This window comes from Scophthalmus maximus, chromosome 1 (assembly GCF_022379125.1).
Source record: "Scophthalmus maximus strain ysfricsl-2021 chromosome 1, ASM2237912v1, whole genome shotgun sequence".
Taxonomy (NCBI): domain Eukaryota; kingdom Metazoa; phylum Chordata; class Actinopteri; order Pleuronectiformes; family Scophthalmidae; genus Scophthalmus; species Scophthalmus maximus.
Window position 1 is genome coordinate 22142610 of NC_061515.1, and position 11387 is coordinate 22153996.

The following is an 11387-nucleotide window of genomic DNA, read 5'->3' on the forward strand; positions in this document are numbered from 1 at the left end:
CCCGGGTCCCCCTGTGGTTTTTAGTCTGAGAAACCTTAAAGGTTCCCCATAGGGCCTTGCATATTTCACAGTGTGCAGACATGGTAATGTATTTTAATACATCTTAAGCACATTACAAGCGTGTTGCATGCCATTCTGTTTGTGTAATCACATTTGGAGTTGACATGCATCATTATCAAGGGAAGGAATGAACATTTGCATCCGCCGGCCACAATGGATGGCGCCTTCCAAATTTTGCCAGAACGTTTCACCAGCCAAGTGTGATCTCGGAAAAAGCGAAAACAGTCTCGGCAGGATGGGAGGTTACCGGCGTTTGGCTGGTGATGTTTTTACACCTTAAACATATTAGAGTTTGCGGCGAGTGTATTTGCTTTCCCATTCTATATCGATCACCGTTATGTGATCATGAAAAAAAAAAAACACCTGTGAAGAAATAACGGCTGAAGGTCACATAAAACGAAATAAAAAACAACACTAGATAGATTGGCATAATGGATAAATCAATAGATTTATTATTTTTTTGTATCATGTACTATACCTCAGAATGTAGATTAGAGACCAGACTGTCTTATAGTGGACATGCAATTATGAATCATTAAAAATCAAGGAGAGCTGACCAGCTGAAGGCTGTGATGTGGTTGGTGATGGGTTATCATGATAATTACCATTCAGATGAGGACGCAGCACTACAGAGAAGCGAAGTGTCACTAACCAGACTAATTACACCAGAATCCTCATGCTCCCAGGTGCATTGACTCCTGCGACCTCCAGCAGATGCTGCCGTCAGACGGGAGAGGACGGTTCTCACCTCCGTGGGAACGCATTATCATCGAGGAGGAATGTTTATTTCAGCTTTCAGGTACATTAACCTCATCTTTTTTACGTTCCATGAACATGTGGAAAGCCTTTTATCCTGCTGCAGTTTAAATACAACAACGGCGTTTATCAACTCGATCTCACTTCAAGTCACTTATCAAGCATTTAAAGGATAAGTCCAGTTTATTACTACTTGGATCATGTGTTTTTTTGTGCTTCTGGGTATAGTTTTATTTAGTCAGTGCTATTTTGGTTGGTGACTATAGAAATTATGGATAAAATTGACAAAAACACAACCCAAATTGTAGTGTAGCAATGTGCAGGGAGTTACATGATGTGACTTGCAGCCACACCTCGTCGAGAAGTATTTAAACGAAGCATCGCTCTGCGACTGCCCGGCCTATGTCCCGCCACAGATTTTATTCAGAGTTTCTCACGTTCTGGTTCGGCGATCGAGGAGAAACTTCCCATCGTGTCTCACCAGCTTGAAGCGGCAAGGACTAGCTACAACCCCACAAATGATGTCAAATTGTATTTGTCCCACGCAAATCGAGCAGATTTAGTGAAAAAAAAATTCCGGGCTCGTTTGTGAAGTTAGTATCTATCTATCTTCTATGATGAGTGAAAAAAACAAAACAAATGATGTTTATATTCAATCAGGAATCATATTTTGTATTTGTTGCCTTCATTGCAGCATTTTGGGTATGATTCACATAAGTTTGTAGAGAGAAAAAAAAACTATTAATATTGCATCCGTCTCACGGTCTTGGTGCCCAGTGGGATTTTTCAATGTTTCAGCACAAATTCACCTATCTCAGAAGACTTCCCTGTATTTTGTGGGGGAAAAAAACTATATTTTGAAGCAGCCGGGCAGAGCTTCGCCGGAGCTGCAACTCTCAAGTGTAGGTAATAAGAAAACCATTGTTGTTTTGATGTCTTACACTTAAAACATGAATTAAGAAAGATTTTGTTCAAGAGCCCTGCTTACCATTTTTAAGTCATGTGCATTTCAAATACAGTACTGTTTCAGATGATCAACTGTGTCCTTACATATTTGTCTTGCGGTTTTATATTTTATGATGTGTAACGCCAATCGGTAGATGGATATATAGATAGATAGATAGATCGATAGATCGATAGATAGATAGATATATAGATTGATAAATAGACAGAACAATTGAATATATTTATAAGATAACTCTAGTTAATGTTACAAGATAAACCTACATATTCTATTACTAATAGAATCCAAACTGCAACCTTCCACTAACTTTTGTTTCTCTAACATGTTTCAAGCAAAAACTCCAAAACTCCCTCAATGCTCAAAAGTCTGCGTCAAACCCACGCCACCAAAAACTACAGGTACTTTTTTTCTCTCCTTTTGTCTTCCTTAGCAGCTGATAAACCGCTCAGCCTGATGTGGCTCAGCTGTTATACATATTTAAAAAAGTATAAAAGATGTGTGTGTTCTGTAGCTGTGACCTTTCCCCCTCTCCAGGCATACACCTCCACAACGAACCCACAGTGGCGGATCCCCCCACACCGCCACCACCAGCAGCAGCAGCACTACGGCTGCCTGGACTTCAAAGGAGAAAGACTGGCGTGAAACCAAAGTCGTACTACAGCACTCTACACAAAATGTACCTTGCCTGTCTGCGTTTGTACTTGATATTTTCCACAGTTGTCTCACACAATGGCATCAATTCATGGAAACTGCTGATGCTAGTCGAGTTTATGTATTTACATATCACTCCACAATTGTTCCATGGCCAGAGGAAGATTCTGCCTTGACTTCCTGGGTTACTGTTCTTTTTTAAAGCTTCGATCTCAACAGTATTATATGGAGGAAGGTACTACTTCAGTGGGAATAAGAGGCTTCAAATACGGACTTGCGTTTTAATAATGTTAACCTGGAACAAAGTGGACGTCTACAGCAGCCATGTTTCTGCTGTGCCTCCTCATAATAACCCGTTGACTTTTACCTTAAACACCTGCGGCGACTTCATCCAGGAGTTAAGTTATAGAATCATGAATCATGACGACTGTTTGCCGAGTGGCACTTTCAAAACTTTACCATTTCACTATTGAATATAGCTTATGTTAAACTATTTTATTTACAATCCGGAAGTTTATTCTTAAAATAGCTTGATATATAATATCAAAAACAGCTTAGTTAATATCAACGGGATGTTTGTGTTTAAAATATTTTTCTCCTAGTCACCAAAGCTGTGAAATAAATGTAGAAAAAAATATACCACTGAAGTGTGAAGTAGTGTATGATAGTTATACTCAAGTAAAGTACAAGTAGCATTTGTAAATTTGTAAGTAGTAGAGTAATTAAAATGAGACAAGTTGGGATGAAGTATTAGTACAACTGTGATAATGCCAGTACACATTAATTGCACAAACAACTGCAGTAGGATCACTGCATTTAGTAATAGTTTCACTTTTTTTAGTTGCCTGGGTTGTTATAAAAGAGGGAGTAGTTCTTTATTATTTTCATGTAATAGTTATGATCAATTCATTTGGTAGAACTAGTGGATTATTAAGTTTAAAACATTTGAATGAGTATTATTACAGGTGCCGTAGTAGCGCTGCTGGTCAGAGTAGTCGTAAGAAATGAGTAGTGATCCTGCACTAACTGTTTGCTCCATCCGATCCTGAGCCAGTGAAGTAGCAGCAGTCGTGAGTATTTTAATATAGTGTACTAGAAGTGTAGTGTAGTATAACATTGCTGCATTGACTCTGAAAACAGTTTTATCTGCCGCTGCTGGTCAAGCAGGACAACAGGGAGACTTTTTGTCCTGGCTGGGATCAATCGCTCCATAGATGACGCCCACCCAGCCAGGCCTCTCCGTGGGCGGCCAGCAGCCCAGCAGCCCGGTCTGGCCCCGCCTGGGCCCTCCTCTGGCCCCTGCAGCCTGCAGGGCCGGCACGGCAAGAGAGCTGCACTTTAGCTGAACTTTAAGCATCACAGAAAGAAAGGGCAGAGCTCTTTTTACTTTGACTTACCTCCCGCTGAAGGAAGCATCATTCACAAGCAGTTGGGTTTCTCAATGAGACAAAGAAGGGCAATTTGACAGCACAAAAGGGGGTAATACGTGAGTTTTACCGCTATTGTCACTTTCATTTATTGAAGCTGAAATCCCAAAGAAAATTGATTCCGTCACTGGGTTTCAAAGATGGAAGCTTCAACAACATAAGAATTAGGAATGTTTCCATCAAAATTTGTAAATTTAAACAGGATTTCCCACAAACATATTTAAACATTAGGTATAATCGTCAATTCTATCGACTAAGCATATTCAGACTTGGTTCATAGAGACAAACATTTTAATTTATTAAAATAAAATAAATTATTAAAATGAATTATTAATTCCAATTAATACACTGCAGGAGTAGATGGATTATTTTGGTGATGTCATTTGAGAGTTCCAGGTACTGTCAAGCTCAAATGACGGAACGACCATGATGGAGAACAGGATGAACATTTCCGTTTTTTTTAAGTGTATTCATTTTAAAGCATCGGGTATCCACGGGTCGATGTAGATCATTGAGCAAATAACGAATACAGTGTCGTAACAACGTGATTGTGATCAAGACGTCAGCTACGTTTTACTTATCTTCTCAAAACAGGAAAAAGGTTTCTCAAAGAAACACGTCACGAGGTTAAAAGAAATGGAGATTATGGAAATACAATCCACACTGACGATCTACGCTGGCGGAGAGGAAACATCTGCTGGCTCGTGATAAACACATTTAAAACAGGTAATCATCAGTGAAGGACGCTTTAGACCTTTACAGTGCTCAGACGTCAGGAGAATATAATTCACACATTTCTGATTACACTTGTCTTCACATCGTCTGCATGTGTTTAGTTAACCTGCATCTGTTGCTGTGGTGACGATAGGGGTGAGAGCAACTGGTAATATGGTTTGACACTGTAGTGCAACCACTTGCACCTGACGGCATCGCTACATTAAATGTCCTTATAAGAAATTATAACTACATGACAGTGTGTAATACATGTTTGTGTTCTGCTGATAAACGCTAAATAAATGTGTCAATACGTGAACTGCACAAATCTTTTTGAGTTGTTTGAGTTTCAAGCGCAAAACTACATTTACCAGTGTGGACATTTCATCTGAGGCTTTTATGGAGACTGAGCTTCAGCTGATGGATCAACCAACATCACAATTTAACGTCATAAAGTCATAACTTTTAACTGCTGGCTAGTCTGACTCAGGTCTACTTCTAATAAGAGATTGTTACTGACGTGTGCATTTTTGCATTCCCTTCCTGCATCGCTCACATAAACCAGGAAGCACTGGCCAACACTATGCTGGGCACGGAATTTCTTTGGAAATAAGAAGTGAAAAAATTATAATAATAATAATAAAGTTCACCTGGAACAGACGGTTCAGTGGGTACAAAACTGTATTGCCAGGGTTTCGATCCCCATGGAGTTTAAAAATGAAAGTGTTGAAACTTCTAGAAAGCACTTTGCCCATTTCTTGCTCTTTATTTACACATGATTTGCCAAAAGGTGTTTATATTAGTTTCAAATAATTCCTAGACAGTGAAATGTCAGAAATAGTCCTCTTATTGTTGTTTGTCTATTGATTTGTTTCAAGGCCAGTAGTGATATTTTCAGATCGAAAGAGCTCGCGCCTTGCCTCAGTCTGTCATGTCTCCCACAAAAAACATTTTTATAGACCATAAGTGTTTTTATTGAACAAGTGTTCACTAACCAAGCATTTTTGCTGTCGTGAAATTATGTGTAATAAATGCTTTGCATATTAGGTGTTAGGGATGGTGCTCGTCATCTGCCCTTCAATCTGTGAATGTGATCAGCCTCAGACAACGTGATGTGGTCGAATAACAACCCGTCGGCTTCATCCAGCTCTCTTTTGTTGGCCTCTGCGTGACTACTGTACTTCTTGTCAAGTGAACACTATGAATGCTTTCAAGCAAGGACTATGTGAAAGTCCCCCCCCCCCCCCGTTTGAACGATTCATCACCCCATCTTAGCGACTGCTGTCATTCAGAACATGTATAAACACGTTGGCCTTTCGCCCCAAGGTCAAACAACGCTGCATTCTTCGGACGAACCCAGATACAGGAAACAGGTCACAAAGTCTCCACGTCTTGGGTATAAATGCTGCGTTTTTTTACGTCCGCCAATTACCTGGAGCACCTCCCTGTAACTTCTGTGTTGTACAAGGAAGTGGCAGTAAAAGCGGCAAACGTTACTAATAATTGTGGCAACCCTTACGTTTTCCCCAAGACATATTTGGTAAATCCTTGTAGCTCAGGTTTTTTGGGACATTGGCATTGGATGTAAGATCGGCTTTGATCATTGTCCAGGATTTTGCGGAATCATCCAATATTGGCTTGTGCCTTGTGTTGCAGTCGGGTCGACGATGCAGAACTAAATATACTTTTTTAGGAGGCAGAGTTGCATCGGTGCAAAATAGCTGTAATTCGGGGCATTAATAGGTTTTGTTTTGTTTTTTGTTGTTTTTTGAAAAGCCTCTGAAACATCAATCAGGCCATCATGGGACTTTAAAATGTTCCCGTGGAACCAGAATGTCTTTCAGTCTCAAGTCACACCACTGCCTTTAAACGGAGCATTAGTTGTCAGATAAAATACGGACAAAGAAAGAGGCATGTGTGCAAAGACCAGTCGACGGTCACCCTTCTGCAGTGTCTCCACACAAGGCTGGATGACACCTGATATTTAATTAAAAGTATAAGTCTTTATTTCCTCTGTGTGTTTGGCCCCGTTGTCTCGGCACTTCTGTCTTATCAGTGTGTACATTAGCCGTCAGCACGTCTCACCGTTAATGTCACCAAGACAAATCCCTGTGCATTCATTGTGCGCGGCGATTAAAGCGATGCCGGTTGCGATGCGCTGCAGGGACGTGGGCAGGCCGACGTGGGTTACTTGTGCGTGAGGAGCCCTAAGTTGCAGAGGTTTTTTTCTAATTGAGTCAGGGACTTATGCTGGCAAGGTAGGCGTGTGAGTGGGGGGGGTGGGGGGGGACTAATCCCAAGCTGCTGTTGTTTTTCGTGCCTGCTGGCTCGAGATCAAAAACTTAACAGCAATAATCATGCAAAATTTGTGGCTCCACTTCAAAGCTTGCCTCAACTTTGCTCACACCCTTGTATCTCGCATTGTTTCATCATTTCCAACAGTTTTTTCTCCTCCTGCCTCTCCCACATGTTTTGTTAATCTCTTGTCACATACGAGCTTTGCGGCCCGCGATGATGAGGGCGATCTGATAGGCGGTCGTGACCTTTCCTCAGCCGCCTTGAATTCAATACATTTAACAGATTAATCACACCTTCAGAGATGAGGCGGGTTTTTAAAAAAAAAATGTTGTCACGCACAGACACACACCACATCTAAGGCTGGGACGGTTTCTCTCTGACTGCAGAGTGTGTGGTCGTGGCGGAGGGGAGCGTCAGCCTTTGCCTGGCGAAGGCAGACACGTCAGAAGTCAGCAGCCCTCTCGGGGCGAAGATGCCGTGGGCGGCGAGGGGTCGCAGAGGCCCATACGTGTCCAAAATGGGCAAATCCCCTCCACGTCAGCCCATGGCCTGTCAGCGGGGAGCTACAGGGCTTCCCACTCAAGCTTTAAAGGTGTAGCGCATATGCTGTAGCATTTCAAGAGCTGTAAAATCTCCACCGCACGCGCTGTATGAAGCCTGGCCCACTTCTTTTTGGGTCTGAATCCCCTGTTTTCTCAGCAGAGGAAATCATTTGTAAAGCAGATCAAAGCTCAAACAAATGCAAAGATTACGTTTTCTCATCATCCATTATAATCATCCAGTAGAAATCTATTCCTATACATTGTTAAATTGTATCGGGATGGTTTCTTATGGTACGAACAGCCCCACCTACGCCGTCTTCCGCCACTGCCTTGAGCAGATTTTTTATTTATTTATTCAGAAACACTGAGAGAACAGGAGTGATTCAGACTTGAGTTCAACTTAGTTGTCGTTGGACACAATGGCAAGTTTAACCTTTCAACTACAGTTCAGTCTATGTCACCACAACCACCTCTGCCAGAGTTAGCTGAGCCCACTTTAGAGGATGAGTCACTTTCACCATGTGTCACGCACGCTGCGATTACGCGCGGGTAAAATGAGACGTTTGAAGGACTCAGTCAAACTTTTTATTAATTTTGAAGCCGCAGCTTTACATGTAGTTAGTCAGTCATATCCTTAGTAAATGTTAGTGCATATTTTAGTGTGATGGGTCTTTCTGAAAAGATTCAAATACCTACAATGAGTTATGCTAAACTCAGGTCGTAGCGTAACAATGAATTCACATCGGTCTCATGGGAGCTGTCGTTTTTGAACGCTCGCAAAATAGTCAAACAGAAAAATATTCCTTTTGGATTTGTGTTTTTATTTTCTCTTGATCAATTAATAATTCTCCTCAAAAAAGGTTCCTGTGATCAAAGTTGTTTCATTGTCAATGATTTAAAACAGAGAAAAGTTTGTGTACCATCCTCAAATCATTTGACTTGTGAGGAAACACAAAATAACATTGTTTTTATCAATGGAAAATTAAATTTCACAATTCACGGTCCCTCCTCCTGACCGTAATGTGTCCGTTCCTTGCACTTACTGGTATGCGTAACAGGTTTTCTTAGTGCCCACATCTTCATGGAGGTGATTTTAACTTTTAGCGGTGGTGGATGTGTGTGAAGGCTGCAGATTTCCACACTGGCACATTTGCAGGCAGCCGGGGCCCCTATAGCTCTTTCTGGAGTTTTTTGAGACTCTGCAGTAAAAGTTTCACACACATAAACACACTGCAGGAACACTGCAGTCTCTATCTGTATGTCACATAACCTCCGCCTACACACACGACGCCCACACACATCCTTGCCCAAAAAGCCCACGCGAGTGTACTGTGTGCAAAGACACACACACACACACACACACACACACACACACACATATCGCCCCTATGCACAGTCCCCGCCCACGCAGGCACACACGTGTTCAGTCAGACATAAGCCGCTCATACCATCCCACACTTTCTCAACAGACACAAAGTAAGACAGAGCCTGTGCAAAAACACCAGCTTTAGCCCTGCACGTTCGCACACACACACGCACACACACAAATTTTCCCAATACACACAAGCTGTGGCCTCATACGGCATCGTAAACTCAAAAACAAATATGTTGTTTGCTTTTCTTTATAGAAAGAAAACCTGCCTTCTTTCCAGATCTTTTTTCTTTTTTTGATTTCACAGCATTTATTTTCCCTCTCGTGAAGTCACATCCACGCCAGACCAAAATGCATCTGCCACCCAAAACGGCAACACAACACTGGGTGGAGTAGACAATGGGAGTCACCAAACTCCAGACGACGAAAGGAGTGTTTGCTGGGTTTTTTTTATGAGATTACTGAAATGTTTTAACTGTTGTTTTTGGCATCGCAGCCATGCTGTAACCCATATTCCCTCCAAATGAAAAGGGACACTCCATGACAAGCACTACCACCGCCTGGAGACTGAATCATGCCGCTCTGTTGTTCCTCCTCTCTTTTTTCCTTTCTTTTTTTTCTTCCTCCAAAAGAGGAAGTTGGATGAAAAGAGCTGCTTTTTTAGAGCGCAAAGTGTTGAGGATGTGGGTTGGTGGGAGAGGGGAGGGGAGGGGAGGAGACAGATGGGAGGGAGATGGGGAGATGGGGAGAAGGGGAGCAGAGCAGCGTGGGCGCTATGACAGGGCGAGGGGCTGACAGGCCCAGGCGTGGGCGTGTCATTGAAATGTGTTTCTACACCGGGGGGGCTGGGGGTCGAGAGGGGGGGGGGGGGGGGGGGGGGGGGGGGGGGGGGGTTGCAGGGAATGGGAGAAGGAGAAGAAGAAGTAGAGACAGAAGCGAGCCGCTGCAGAGATTAAACGAACAGGCGTCTACTGTACTGAATAGTGAAATATGACGTGTGTGTGTGTATGTGTGTGAGGTTGGGTGAGGGGGGGGGCACACATATAAATAAATAACTAAAGAGTGACGCCTACTCTTTGAGAATGATTGACAGGATGGCATTAAGCAGATTGCAGATGTCATGCGAAAACCTTGTGGCTCTTCCTTTGTTTTTAAAAAATATCTATATATATATTTAGGACTAAATTGACAGATGAGTGAAGTGTTTGTGGGAAACCTTTGGAAACCTGCATCTTTCACTTTAATTGTTATTAACCCATATGGCAGGTGTGTGTATTAGACACTGCGAGTCAGTGGGACTGAAACTGCGACACACTGGTGGGGCGTTCTTGTCTAAGGTACCAGTGAGACCTTGAAAATTTAGTTGGTCCAATTGGAATAACAGGACAAAGCTTACAAACATTTTTATGGAAAATTGACCAGGGTGCTTGTTCAGACATGACACAGATATGTTAAATTGCTGAGACATTCACGTAGAGGGGTGCAAAACCTTAATATGTCCAAAATGGGTTATTTGAAAATATGCACAATACTTCCATATCATTATGCATCATAGGTGCTTGTACAGAAACTCAAAAACCAAAGCCTAGAGGCTCACTGGAGTTTATGTTCCTAACCTTACCTTTACACTGAGCCAGGCTGTAGCCTTATATTTACTGGACATGATGCGATAGTGGCCGATGAACACGAGCCGACTTAAATAAACTCGCGAATGAACTACTGTCTAGAAAAAAAGAAGCAGTAGGCATGTTAAGAAACAGGGCAGCGGTGTAAAAAAATTGGGTAAACTGGAACTTGTGGGAACACGCAGCCTGGGTGTCGACCTACCTCAGAGTGTGGGTGGACATCCTATTTCCTGCCGGCGCTCTCATTCTAATTTGCTCTTGTTTGGTTCTTGTTGTTAGTTAGTGAGTACAGTGTGTGTGTGTGTGTGTGTGTGTGTGTGTGTGTGTGTGTGTGTAGGTGAGAGGAGAAGAGGGAAGTGGGGGTGAGGTAGGGGAGGAGGGAGATCAAAAACAAAAGAGAGACATTGAGCTGATACTCCTTCTCCTCCCTGTTTCTTTCAGAATCTGATTTGATCCCCGTCTGCTCGGAGGCTGATCCATCCAAGGTCATATCTGCATAATAACACACGCACACACACGCGCGCAGCAGGCAGACGCAGATTTATGGACTGAAGGTGGGCGGACTGGAATCCTACCTGCTACCTGCTCTCATGTGCGCGTTTGGAAAATACATCACACGGCAGACGGTCGCGTGAAAGTTCGCCGTTGACCTCAGACGTACACGATGTGACATAACCGTGTCAGCTCGGGCTGCAACTTCCTTTATGAGCTTTTCCCAGAGCCGTCAACCATATGACACGGTCTTCGACGGCAGATCGCTTGCCACCAGAACGAACGTGGTGATGTGCGAACTCTCAAGGGTTCACCCGCAGTCTTTCAAGGACTTATCATCTGTGACGGCTTAAAGTCAGAGCGCAAATTTCATTTCCACCTCAAAACAGAGAAACTGAACTTAACGTTGGAGCTAAAATAAACACTTTGACATTTGCTTCCTCATAAAACCTACATTTGTGACAATGTGATACCGCTGCCTGTAGA

General features: G+C 42.7%; 1 protein-coding gene across 5 annotated transcripts in view; it reads left to right on the forward strand.

The window, feature by feature from the left end:
- The window catches only part of mfsd6a (major facilitator superfamily domain containing 6a), a 28775-nt gene extending 17388 nt beyond the window's left edge, over window positions 1–11387 (forward strand). Inside the window, exons 9-11 of one of the 5 annotated variants that reach the window (XR_004789720.2) lie at window positions 747–1722; window positions 2113–2178; window positions 2315–4891. The gene's annotated coding sequence lies outside the window, so the exon portion shown is untranslated. Of the gene's footprint in view, window positions 1–746; window positions 2179–2314; window positions 4892–10850 lie in introns of those variants that run through there. The other 4 variants (XR_004789722.2, XR_004789715.2, XR_004789712.2 and 1 more) reach the window with 4 other exon arrangements.